This window comes from Prionailurus bengalensis, chromosome A2 (genome assembly GCF_016509475.1).
Source record: "Prionailurus bengalensis isolate Pbe53 chromosome A2, Fcat_Pben_1.1_paternal_pri, whole genome shotgun sequence".
NCBI lineage: Eukaryota > Metazoa > Chordata > Mammalia > Carnivora > Felidae > Prionailurus > Prionailurus bengalensis.
Window position 1 is genome coordinate 599,927 of NC_057348.1, and position 10,847 is coordinate 610,773.

The 10,847-nt window shown below is 62.5% G+C and overlaps 1 protein-coding gene across 5 annotated transcripts in view; it reads right to left on the reverse strand.

Annotated features, from left to right (window-relative positions):
- Positions 1-9,877, reverse strand: part of SBNO2 (strawberry notch homolog 2) — a 51,218-nt gene extending 41,341 nt beyond the window's left edge. Inside the window, exon 1 of one of the 5 annotated variants that reach the window (XM_043590093.1) lies at positions 9,757-9,877. The gene's annotated coding sequence lies outside the window, so the exon portion shown is untranslated. Of the gene's footprint in view, positions 1-8,002; positions 8,591-9,756 lie in introns of those variants that run through there. The other 4 variants (XM_043590091.1, XM_043590092.1, XM_043590090.1 and 1 more) reach the window with 4 other exon arrangements.
- Between the last annotated feature and the right edge of the window lie 970 nt (positions 9,878-10,847).

Here is a 10,847-nt window from a genome sequence, read left to right on the forward strand (position 1 = left end):
GGCTGGCGGCAAGCACGTGACCTCGGATTTCTAGAGTTCCCAGGAGGCATCCAGAACGCAACAGCCCTGAGATGCCGAAGACAGGGCAGGAGCCCCGGCGCCCGGTGCCCAGGTCAGGCAGGGCAGGAAGGGGGAGCCCCTGCATCTGAGACAAGGACAAGGTGGGCTGGCCCAGAATCCCCGTTTGAGAGCACAGCTGTCCAGGGGTTCAATTTCCAGTTCTGTTCTCAACGGGCCCCCAGAGGCCCACCCAGACCCCATTCCCCAGAGGCCACGTCTCAACTGACGGGGCTCCCGCGAATCTCCGGTCCTGCCATCCTGCGGGGACGTGAGGCCAGGCGCCCCTGCACACCTTCGCCTGGGGGGCCGAGCTCTGGCTAGCACGGGCGGCGGCCACACCGGGCTGGACGGGGAGCCCGGACGCCCCGGCCCTGGCCTGCATGGTCAGCACGTGGCTCGGTGCGAGGCCGGGAAGTGGACAGAAAGTGCGGGTGGCTCCGGCAGGAGGGACACCACAGGCCCGTGACCCCAACCTGACGCCCAGGAGCGACAGCAGCACGCAGGGCCCCGCTCGCCACCTGGGGTCGGTGGGGGGGGCCAGGCGGGGGCGACAGACCCGGCCCGGCGGAGCACTCGGCATGTGTCAGTGTTCTCTCGCTCGCCGGGGCAAGGGCCAGCCAGGAGGGGGAGAAACTGCATCCGGGGAAGCGGGACCAACCCCAGATGGACGGGACGATACCCTGTGAGGCACGGAGAGCCTGGAGCTGAGCTCTGGGGGAGCCTCGGGGTTGCCTGCGGCTCTCCGTCCGCCTCTCCGGGCAGCACCCCTGCCGGCCGTGTGCCCACGGACCCCAGCCCGTGGGTCCAGGGTAGCCTGGCCAAGTCAGCGGCAGCGCCTGTGACGGCCCACGAAGGTCCAGGTGGAAGGACAGCCCCGCGGCGGGGCGGGCGCTTTATAAAGCAGCCTGTGACAGACGCCGGGTTGACGGCAGCCCCGGGGAGGCCAGGGAGGGTGCTCTGCCAGCCCCACAGGCACAGCTTTGGGGGCACACAGCCCTGCGCAACCCATCCAAGGGCCCAGAGGGGAATGGGGACCAGAACAGGGAGCCTCCTCGGTCATGGCTGAGGACGCTGGAGTCTGGGTCTCGGGAGGGGCCCCCTGAGCCCGAGGGGGCTCACTTCCGGGTGTGGTCCAATGGTTTCCCACGGTGCTGCACCGAGCCACCTGCCCACGGGCGGGGACCGCTGTTGCGCCGGCCAGCCCGCTCCCGCCACTGGAGCGCCGCTCCCAGCCCGCCACTTAAGGGTGGTAGGCCTTCAAACCTCTGTCCCCGACACCAACACCTCCTACAGGCACTGAGCACCCCCCACGTGGCTTCTTCTGGGAAGTGCCTCTTCAGGTCTGCGCTTGCTCGCGGTTTTTGAGAGGCATCGCGCACACTGAGCTTGTGGTCTCCTCTGACACCCACGTCTTCTTCCCGCGAGCAGGTTTTAGGGCCAAAGCCCACCGGCCCGACATCCCGGTCCCTTGACAGCGACGTGCCCCGCGCGGTCTGTCCGTGCGGAGGGTGGTCTGTCTTTCCTGGTGCTTGCTGTCACCCCTGCTAGTGTCGGGATTGCTTCAGGCCGGCTGGCATGCCAGGTGTCTCCTGAGCCCCCAGGGAACCCTGAGCAGGACAGGGCTACTGCTGCCCACGCGGGGTCACGCCGGTCCCAGGTGTGTGGCCTGACCCGTTCACACCCTCCTCAGGCTCCCGCGGGCCAGCCTGGTGCAAGACCATCGCCAGGGACCTTCACCCAAACCCAAAGAGCAAATGGTGTCCCGCGAGAGGGGGAGGACTCCTCCGGGCTCGGGCCGGTCCCGGGGACGGCGGTGGCACCACGCGGTCTCACACGCCCCGTCCCGAGCAAACGCCGGCACCGGGCCATGCCCGCCTCTGGGAAGACGGCAGAGGCCCCCACATCGCAGCAGCAGGAACCCCAAGCTCTGGGCGTCACAAGGCCCGGGCTTCGTGCTGGGTCCCTCTCGCGGGCAGACGCAGCGTCCACAGGACACGGGCCCGCATCCCTGTCACCGGCAGCAGCACACGGAAGCCTCCCTCAAGTTCGAGCCTCTCACTCGAGCCTCCAGTGAGGTTTTCTGCCTTTTTTGGGGGGGAGGGGCAGAGACAGAGGGAGAGAGAGAATCCCAAGCAGGCTCCACCGTCAGCACAGAGCCCAACACAAGGCTCAAGCCCACGAACCATGAGATCGTGGCCTGAGCTGAAGCCGAGATTCGGGTGCTTAACCGAGTGAGCCAGCCAGGCGCCCCTAAAGGTGCTCTGCTTTTGAGGACCTCGGGAGAATGCTGGGTCCCTGGGGAATCCAGGGTCACCCCCACCTCAGGGGCCTCGAGGGACCTGGTCTCTGGGACCATTTCTGAGCCAACCACACAAGTCGAGTAGAGCATAGCTCATAACGGACCAGCGGGCAGCCAGGCTGGCCCAGTGTCCCCCATAATAACAGTTTGTGGAGAACAGAAGCCCCCCGCAACCCCTTCTCGGGGAAGCCTCCCAGAGTCCTCAGAGGAGCCGGGTGGGGGGGCAGGGGGCGGCTGGGACAGCACAGCCTACACTATGCAGGAATGTGGCCCAGGCTTCCAGATGGGCTGGTTCTTTGAGAGACGCAGCAGACCTAGATTTGGGGGTGGCAGCCCCTGATTTCTCAAAGTTGGCAATCCAGCCTTCATGTCACACCCTCCTTATGTGGGGTGACTTCCTGCAGGTTCCCACAGTGCTGGGGGTGGGACCACCCAGTCCCCCTGTGACAATGCAGAACCCCTCTGCAAGGCTGTCCCTGATGGTCCCCAACACAGACCCGGTGGCTCATTTGCCCCTGTCCCTGACGGTCCCCAAGATGGAACCGGGAGCTCATTCGCCCCTGTCCCTGACAGTCCCCTACACGAACCCAGGGGCTCATTCACTCTGAGCCCCGCCCTCAGGTGGCAGAGCACCTACAGGGCCAGGCAGCTCACACATGCCTGAACGATGCCAGGAGAGGCTCCGATGCCTTGGGCCACAAGTGCCAAGCTCAGAACCACCCTGGGACTAGGCGGGGGCGTGGGGAGGGGGGGTGGCTACACCCCCACCTCACAGCTTTCAGGGCAAGTGGCCGAGGAGGACCTTCCAGAAACGCTGCTGAGCTCTGGCCCCGTGCAGACCATGCGCAAACCCAGACACAGATTCGGATGCCCACGGCACCCCAGCGGGAGACAAGGGTTTGAGCAGGTCAACGGGTCCACCTTCCCACGTCCACACCTGCCACTCACATGTGCAGCTGTCGGGGCGGGGGGGGGGGGGGGGGGGCAGCCTTTCCTGAACGTACCTTACGTCCCATACCTTACAACGTGCAGAGGAAGACGCCACTCTGAGGGCAGGGATTTCTGCCCCACCTGGTGAGTCAGTGCCATAAAGGTTTACTGCTCTCCGCAGACCCGCTCCCTTCCTCCTGCCATCCCCATATCCTGTGTCAGTGGCCTCTGACCCTCTGGGTTGTGACCGCAAGGAAATGCAGGTGACCTGCCTCCAGAGTGCGGCACAGGTCGCTTTTGAAATGCAGCAGGCCTTCGAGCAAAGGAGACAGGAGCCAGTCCCAATGGGGAGTCTGGGTGTCTGCTCCCAGTGCCACCAGACCTGGTGACTCCCTTGCCATGGGGCTCTAGGGACAGGAGTCCCAGGGAAGGGCCAGCAGGTACCCGGTTCCACAGGGGCACCTGAGACGCACACAGACCACGAGCCCCCAGGGTCAGACTAAAGCCCAAATCTGCCATCACACAGGACAGGTGCATTGTGGGCCTCCCTGGGCCATGTCCCCGCCCACCATGCTGAGGACCACACAGCTGGAGGGCACCCCCTGCAGATGGCCCAGGAGGAGTTAGAGTCCACAGATGACTTTAGATGGGACCAACTCCCTGGGGTCACTACGCTCCCCACTGTCACCTGGCCTCCCGGCAGGGAGGTCCCCAGGCAATCAGGGCCGTCGAAGGACAGCCAGGGCAGCGCAGCCCAGCACCCTTCCCCTATCTCCTACAGGGCCCAGGCTTTATGGGGGAGCTCCCCCGGGGCCTCCCGCCCAAGGCACCCCTACACCAGAAGTCCAAACACCCCCAGGACTTCTTACGTGATACACACTGCACACCACGTCCATCTGCACGTCCCAGACGGCGCTGGGGTTCAGGGGCGGCTCCCACCCTTCATACAGTGAGGAGATGTCTCTTCCCGTCTTCCTCGTGGGGCTGGAAGGGGCCCGCTCCCCAACACCCGCTCACCCCCAGGCCACAGCACATGGGCATCTGACCAAGGACAGGCCTTGCTGTTTTGTTCTGTGAAGGCACAGTTCACAAAGCATATACTTCACATATTTACAGTATACAATTCAGTGGTTTTCAGTACATTCACAGAGTTGTGCAACCATCACCTCTATCGAGTGCCAGAACATTCCATCAGCCAAAGGAAACCCTGTCCCCCCTCACCCCCACCTCCTCCCCAGCCCCCGGCCCCTTCGAGCCCCTTCCTGTCCCTGGAGGAGCCGCTCTGGACGTTTCACCCACGTGGACTCACACCCCGTGTGGCCTCTCGTGTCGGGTTCCCTCCCCGAGCGTCGTGTGCTCGGGGTCCGTCCGCGGGGCGATACATAAACAAATGACAAGCCTTATCTCTGCCTCCCCTCGGGGCCTGGCAAGACCAAGCAGCAGGTGACAGAGCCTGAGCGTCAGAAATCACGGCCTCAGCCCTCGCCTGAGTCATCCGCCTGGCAGAAAGGGAAGCAGGGGACCTGCGGGCCAGCTGTCCCCAATGCAAGAAGATGAAGGAAATTTGCACAGCAGGAGCCGCTCCAAGGGCCCCACTCAGGGGAGAGGGCACCACACTCGCGAGGCGCGTCATGGACACCAGGACTCGGGCCTGCACTTGGGCACGGGCAGAGCAGGGCGGACGGCAGGCGAGCAGGAGTAAGGCCAGGCCGGGGACGGCCCCGGTGACTGTGCCTTCTGGCTGCCCCGGGAGGCCTGCTGCACCCTGGCTGTGACACTCCAAGCCTGCCCCTAACAAATCCCACGACCGTGACGCACGCTGTCTCATGTACACACAAAACACACGCGCGTGCAGGCAAACGCACGCAGCACCGAGAGCACACTCGCGTGGGCACATGTACACAACTGGGCACGCAGGAGAGGCACGCACGGGTCACAGGACACATGCTGCACACACTCCCAGCACCCTCACAGGTGGGCGCGCACACGCACACACGTGCACACCCTGGACGCTGCTGGCACCTTGGAGGGTGCCCCCCACTCTGCACATCAGCCTCACGGTGTTTCTACTTGAGGTTACGTTACCCACCAGCAGAGGAACAAGCAGGTCCCCCCACCCCCACCCGCGGCCATAAAGGCCTGTTACCCAGAGGAGGCCATCCTGGGAGGGAGGTGGCCTCTGGGGACTGGACACAGTTGCCTCTTTATTCCCGGCCGAACTCACTCGGTCAGCGTTTCCGGCCTGGCCCCTGCTGAGGGGCCTCCGGGACTTTGCTAGAACTGAGCTGGGCCACCTCAGCTGGTCTCGGCCCAGTGGGGGCCAGGCCTGCGGGGTCCAGGAATCCAGCCTTGGTGTCCCCCCAGATCAGGGCAGTGACTGGCCCAAGGTCACGCGGCTGGAAAACACTGGCTCTGGGCTGTTGCCTGCACACTTGTGGCTGGCCCCACCCCACTCAGTCTCCAAGGGACCTAGCCCCCTGCTGCACTCAGTCCCACAGGCTCTCCTGGAAATCTGGTCCCCCCACCCGTCTTCTAAGACACGCGTACACACACACACACACACACACACACACACACACCAGGCAGATGCTGGCTCCGGGCAGGTGTGAATAGGTGTCTGCTCAGATACTCGGAGCTAATCAAAAGCTCCCTCCCCCATCTGAAATCACAGAACGCCTTCCCCTCAGTCCCCAGAGCGGCTTGTCCCTGGGCGGACGGTCTTGCACCTGCCAGGCTGCTTGGGGGCCTTCTGCATACCTGCCGGCATCTTCCCGACCAGGTGGGACCCTGGGGCCATTCACCTATCCTGCCTTCTCTGGCCCACCCACCCAGTGGCCCAGACTTCATATTCAGCATTCTCTATAAAGCCTCTGGAAATGGATGTCCTAAGAGGACCGTGGCCCTAAGCACACAGCTCTGGGCTGCACTCACCCACCTCTGGGGCCTCCCCTGGGAAAATCCAGGGTGCTTGGGAAGAAAGAACACAGACAGGCTGGCCAGTGGGTCCTGGTCTCAGCGTCCAAGAAAGGAGCACCCAGCGGCTGTGCTCACAAGGGTCCACGACTGCACAGCGCCCCCCACAGCCAGGCAGGGAGGGAAAAGAGAGGCGCAGGGTCAGGTCCAGCCCTGGAGGAAGGGCCAGGCCTCACACCCCAACCCAGACTGGCCTCAGACAGTCTCTGGAGTACGGTGCCTTTGACAGGTGGCCATCTGTCCTCCCTGCAGGGTCTGCAGTCCCCGGGGCCCGAGCCCCATCTTCCTTCAGCCTTCCCTAAGCGTCTACGGGGAAGATCCAAACATCCGCCGTGCCCGGCGGCAGGTAAGCAGGCTCCCAGCTGAAGCCTGTCCTATACCAGCCCCCCTAGCCATGCCATGAAACACTCACTACCCCCCAAACTGCCAGATGAAGCTTCACCTTGGTCGGTTTCCAGGCCAGGCACCCTCCTGTGTGGGGTGCAAACACATGGCGCCAAGCTAGCGCGGCCAGGCAGCGGCCAGGCAGGAAAGTCCTTCAGGGCAGGCAGGACCGATGTCCGTGCTGGGAAGCAGAAGCCAGGGGTGCCCCAGACACACATCTTACAGACTCAGATTTTCTTCCCCTTCAGACCATTAACCACATTATTCAGGGAGCCACCGCCTCCCAGGAGGTCCTCCGTGGCTGTCCACACCCCTACTCCCTGACTCTGGGTCCCCCAGCCTCCTGCTCCAGGGACCTGGGTGCTGGGGAGCAGCCCGGCATGAGCAGGACCCACCGCGGGCATCCCCTTTCGCACCCACCCACTTCCAGCTCTCTGCCCACCTCCTCCCGTCCTCCTGTCCTTGGAGGCCAGGTTCCGATGCCAGCAGAGGCAAGACTCCCACCCAACACTCTGGGCGCAGCCAGCCGACCCCAGGAAGGCCCCCATCCCAAGGCCGTGGGCAACAGGAGTGTCTGGACAGAGCCGCTAGGAAAGCAGGAGAGGGCAGGAAGCGCCAAGGAGCCCGGGGTCAGGGGTCACCAACATAGGAGAGGTCAGGAGGCACCCAGGGAGGAAGGGGCTGGGGTCGTGGAGGCCGGGGGGGGGGGGGGGGGGGGGTCACAAAAAGGGGCAGTCAGGGAATGACGGAGAAGCGGTTGTGAAGGGGGTGGTCACACAGTGCTGGAGGGTCGCCGAGAAGTGCAGGGTCAAAGGTCACCGAAGAAGTAAAGTTTGGGGATCACTAAAGAGCGCGAGATGGGGGTCCCGGTAGGGAGAGGTAAGGGAATCACTAATGGGTGGGGACGGGGGTACCGAAGAGGGAGGGAAGTAAAGGTTGGTGTGTCGCCGCGGAGGATGGGGTCAAGGTTCACGCGGAGGCGGGTCGGGAAGGGGGGGTCACACAGCAGCACAGGGTCGGGGGTCGCGGAGCAGGGCGACTTCAGGGCTCACAGCTGAGCGCGCACGGGGCTTACGGCGGAGGGCGGGGTCGGGGGGGGTCGCTTAGGAGGGCGGGGTCAAGGCTCGCGGCAGAGGGCGGGGTCGGGGGGGGTCGCCGAGGAGGGCGGGGACAGGCCGCCGCGCTCCCTCCGCCCGCGGCCCCGGAACCCCGGAACCCCCGGCCCAGGACGCAGGCGGCCGCGGGGCGGGGGGGGGAGGGGGGGGAAAGGCCGGGGCCCGAGCGGGCCGGGGAGCGCGGCTCGGGCTGGGCGGGGCCGGCGGAGTCGGAGCGAGGGTCGGGCCAGACGCGCCTCACCTCCGTCCTGGGTCCGGCCGGGCGCGGAGCCCGCGGCGCCTCCGTCTCTCCGAGCTTCGCCTCAGCCGCGCTCACTTCCGGGTTTCGGGCGCCATCTTGGGGGCCCCGCTCACTTCCGGTCATGCCGCGGGGCGGAGCCTCTAGTGGGCGGGTGAGTGGGCGTGGTCGTGGGCGGGGCCCCAGGGGGCCCTGCAGGGTTAGGACTCAGTGGGCCACGGGTTCCAATCCCACCCTCTCCTGTTTATACTGGGACCCCGGCTCCTGGCTTACTCGCGAGCCTCAGTTTCCTGCTATGCAAACATGGAGATCAAGTTGAATCACTCCCACCTCCGGGCCCTTTCCATCCCCGCACTCTCACACCTGAGCTTTAAGCCACTGGAGCTCTCGTATGAACCGGATGTTAGCTCTAAAGCCCCCCCCCTCAGATACTCCCTAAAAACCATCTGACACGGCCCTACCCCCACCCAGTCCTGCGCTCTCCCTTAATTGCCTCCCCACCAATAGTTGTCTGCCCATTAGTCTGTCTCCACCCCAGGAGGAGTCTTGGGACCTAGCGGAAGCCCCAGTGTGGAGCCCAGTACGTGGTGGGGTCTGACAGTCCCAAGAGAGAGGCCCTGGGATCTGGGTTGCTCCCCAGCTGGCTCCCTCCCTGTTAGGGCTCCCAGGGGCCTGATGCAAACGAGGCCAGATTTGCTGCACTGCCAGGAAGAGGGTGGGACTTTGGCACAGACTGTAGATTTCCTGTGACTTGAACCCACTGGACCCACTGTGGGCTGGGCCAGGCGGGTTCAGGCAGATCCAGTCTGGGAGGCACCACCCCTTCCCTAGCTGGGTTGTCAGTAATGAAAGCCCCACCTCGCCACCAGCCAGAGGCCTCCTGTGCCCATTCCAGCCCCCTGAAATTAGAGGTTACCTCCCCCTGTGCTTGTTTACTTATTAAGTAAACCCTTACGGATTCCAGTCTCTGCCTGGTCTCGAGCTGAACAAAGCTGGGGCTCCAGAGGACTCAGTTCCCAGGCCTGCCCTCAGGAAGCTCCCAATCTAGGGGGAATGGAGGCTGGACCAGACACTCCCATCTGCAAGACTGGGCCTGGGGCCCAGGGAGGGCTGAAGTCTCTGCCTAACACATTATGGAGGAAGGGGTATTGAAGCTGGGGCTTTGAAGTTCAAGTAGGAGGTTGCCAGATAGACAAGAGTAGGAAGGGCAGTCCAGGCAAATGAAAGCTGTTCACAGACTTGTAAGGGTCTGTTTAAAACCCGTCTGACCTACAAAAATCCAGGTCAGAGACCGCCTGTAGCCAAGCCTACAAGGAAGCAGGGGAAACTGAGGTCGAGAGAGGAGAAATGATTTATTCAGAGAGAGCTTTGCTTCGGTATGTGTAGTTTTTGGCAATTTGGGTTGTAGCCTTGACTTTGAAGCTATTTTTCATAGCTAATGAAAATAAGTCCTATTGAGCAACAGACAGTTAAAATTCAAAAGCACAAATAAGCTGACATGAGGGGATAGATGGCTTCCGGTTGTGTTTTCCCATTTCCTCCCACACAGGGCCAGCCACATAATCTGTCAAGCCCAGTGAGAAATGAAGACAGAGGGCCCCCCGTTCAAATAGTGAGGATTTCAATATGGCGACAGCAGAGCATTAAACGGAGTACCGGTCCCCCTGAACACGGAGCCCGGGCAAAGCCCTGAGTCACACGCCCACAGAGCCGGCCCTCTTCCCACCATGACCTTCCGAGGTCAGGACCGCTATTACCTGTGTGTTGCTGGCGGGTAAACGGCAGCGCAGAACCGTCCAGTAGCCGGCGCAGGGTCACGGAGCGCAGGGAGGCATGGACTTGACCTCTGCCACGTCCACCTCGGGAAACCACAAGGTTTCTATGGGTAATTTTGCCTGAAATGGGGGCAGTTTGCCCAGGCCGGGGTGGGTCCAGCCATCTCAGCATGGAGTAATCTGCCAAGTCTGGGGATGTCTAGGGAATTAGTCAGATTTGGGGATTTCCAGGGAATTGCAAGAGGCAGCCCGGGAGAGCGGAAGGCACACGGCCCTGCAGGGCAGCGGCTTTGCCGGTGTGCTGTGTGACCCTCGGAAAGTTACTCAATCTCTCTGTGCCTCCATTTCCCCACCTGTAAATTTGGGGTGGGTACCTTCTAGGTTATTAAGATAGCAAAATGAACAGTTTCTTGTGTTTGGGTATTAGGAATGTTTCCAGATGGACTTCTGGATCTTTCCTCACAAAAGTCCACAGAGCCACCTAAGTGAGCGTTCTATGAGATAATAATGATGATGAAGCCTGAGGTTGGAGGTCTGGAGAGGAGGGATTTTTTTTTTTTTTAATGGTGATAAAAGGCTGGGATGGGGGCCCTGGGCAGCCCCAGCTTTCATGGCTCAGGCTGCAGAAGTTGTCACGCTCAGAGGCTCAGAGGGTGGGAACACGCCCAGCTCTCCTCAGATGTGCCCAAGGTCCCCTCCTCCGGTGGGGAAAAGGCTCACAGAAGACCAGAGGTCTGTCCGGTGAGGGTCTGGTTTTGGTCCAAGAGACTTCCCCAAGCCCTCCCTCTGTCCCAGTCCCATGCAGGGACCCCCTAAATATCCCCCCAGACATTTCAACCAGCCTTGAGGAAGTAGGCCACCATATAAAATCAGAACACTCAGTTAAATTTGAATTGCATGTACGTGAAGAAGAATTGCTCATGTTTAAGTATGTCCCGCGCAGTGTCTGGGATATACTTATGCAAAAGAAAGTAGCCTCCGGCGAAACCGGGAGTCCTGTTTCTATTGGTGAGATTGGGCAGCCGGTGTGGGGAGACCACAGCAGAAATGGCGTCCCAGAGCCAGGCCAGGGG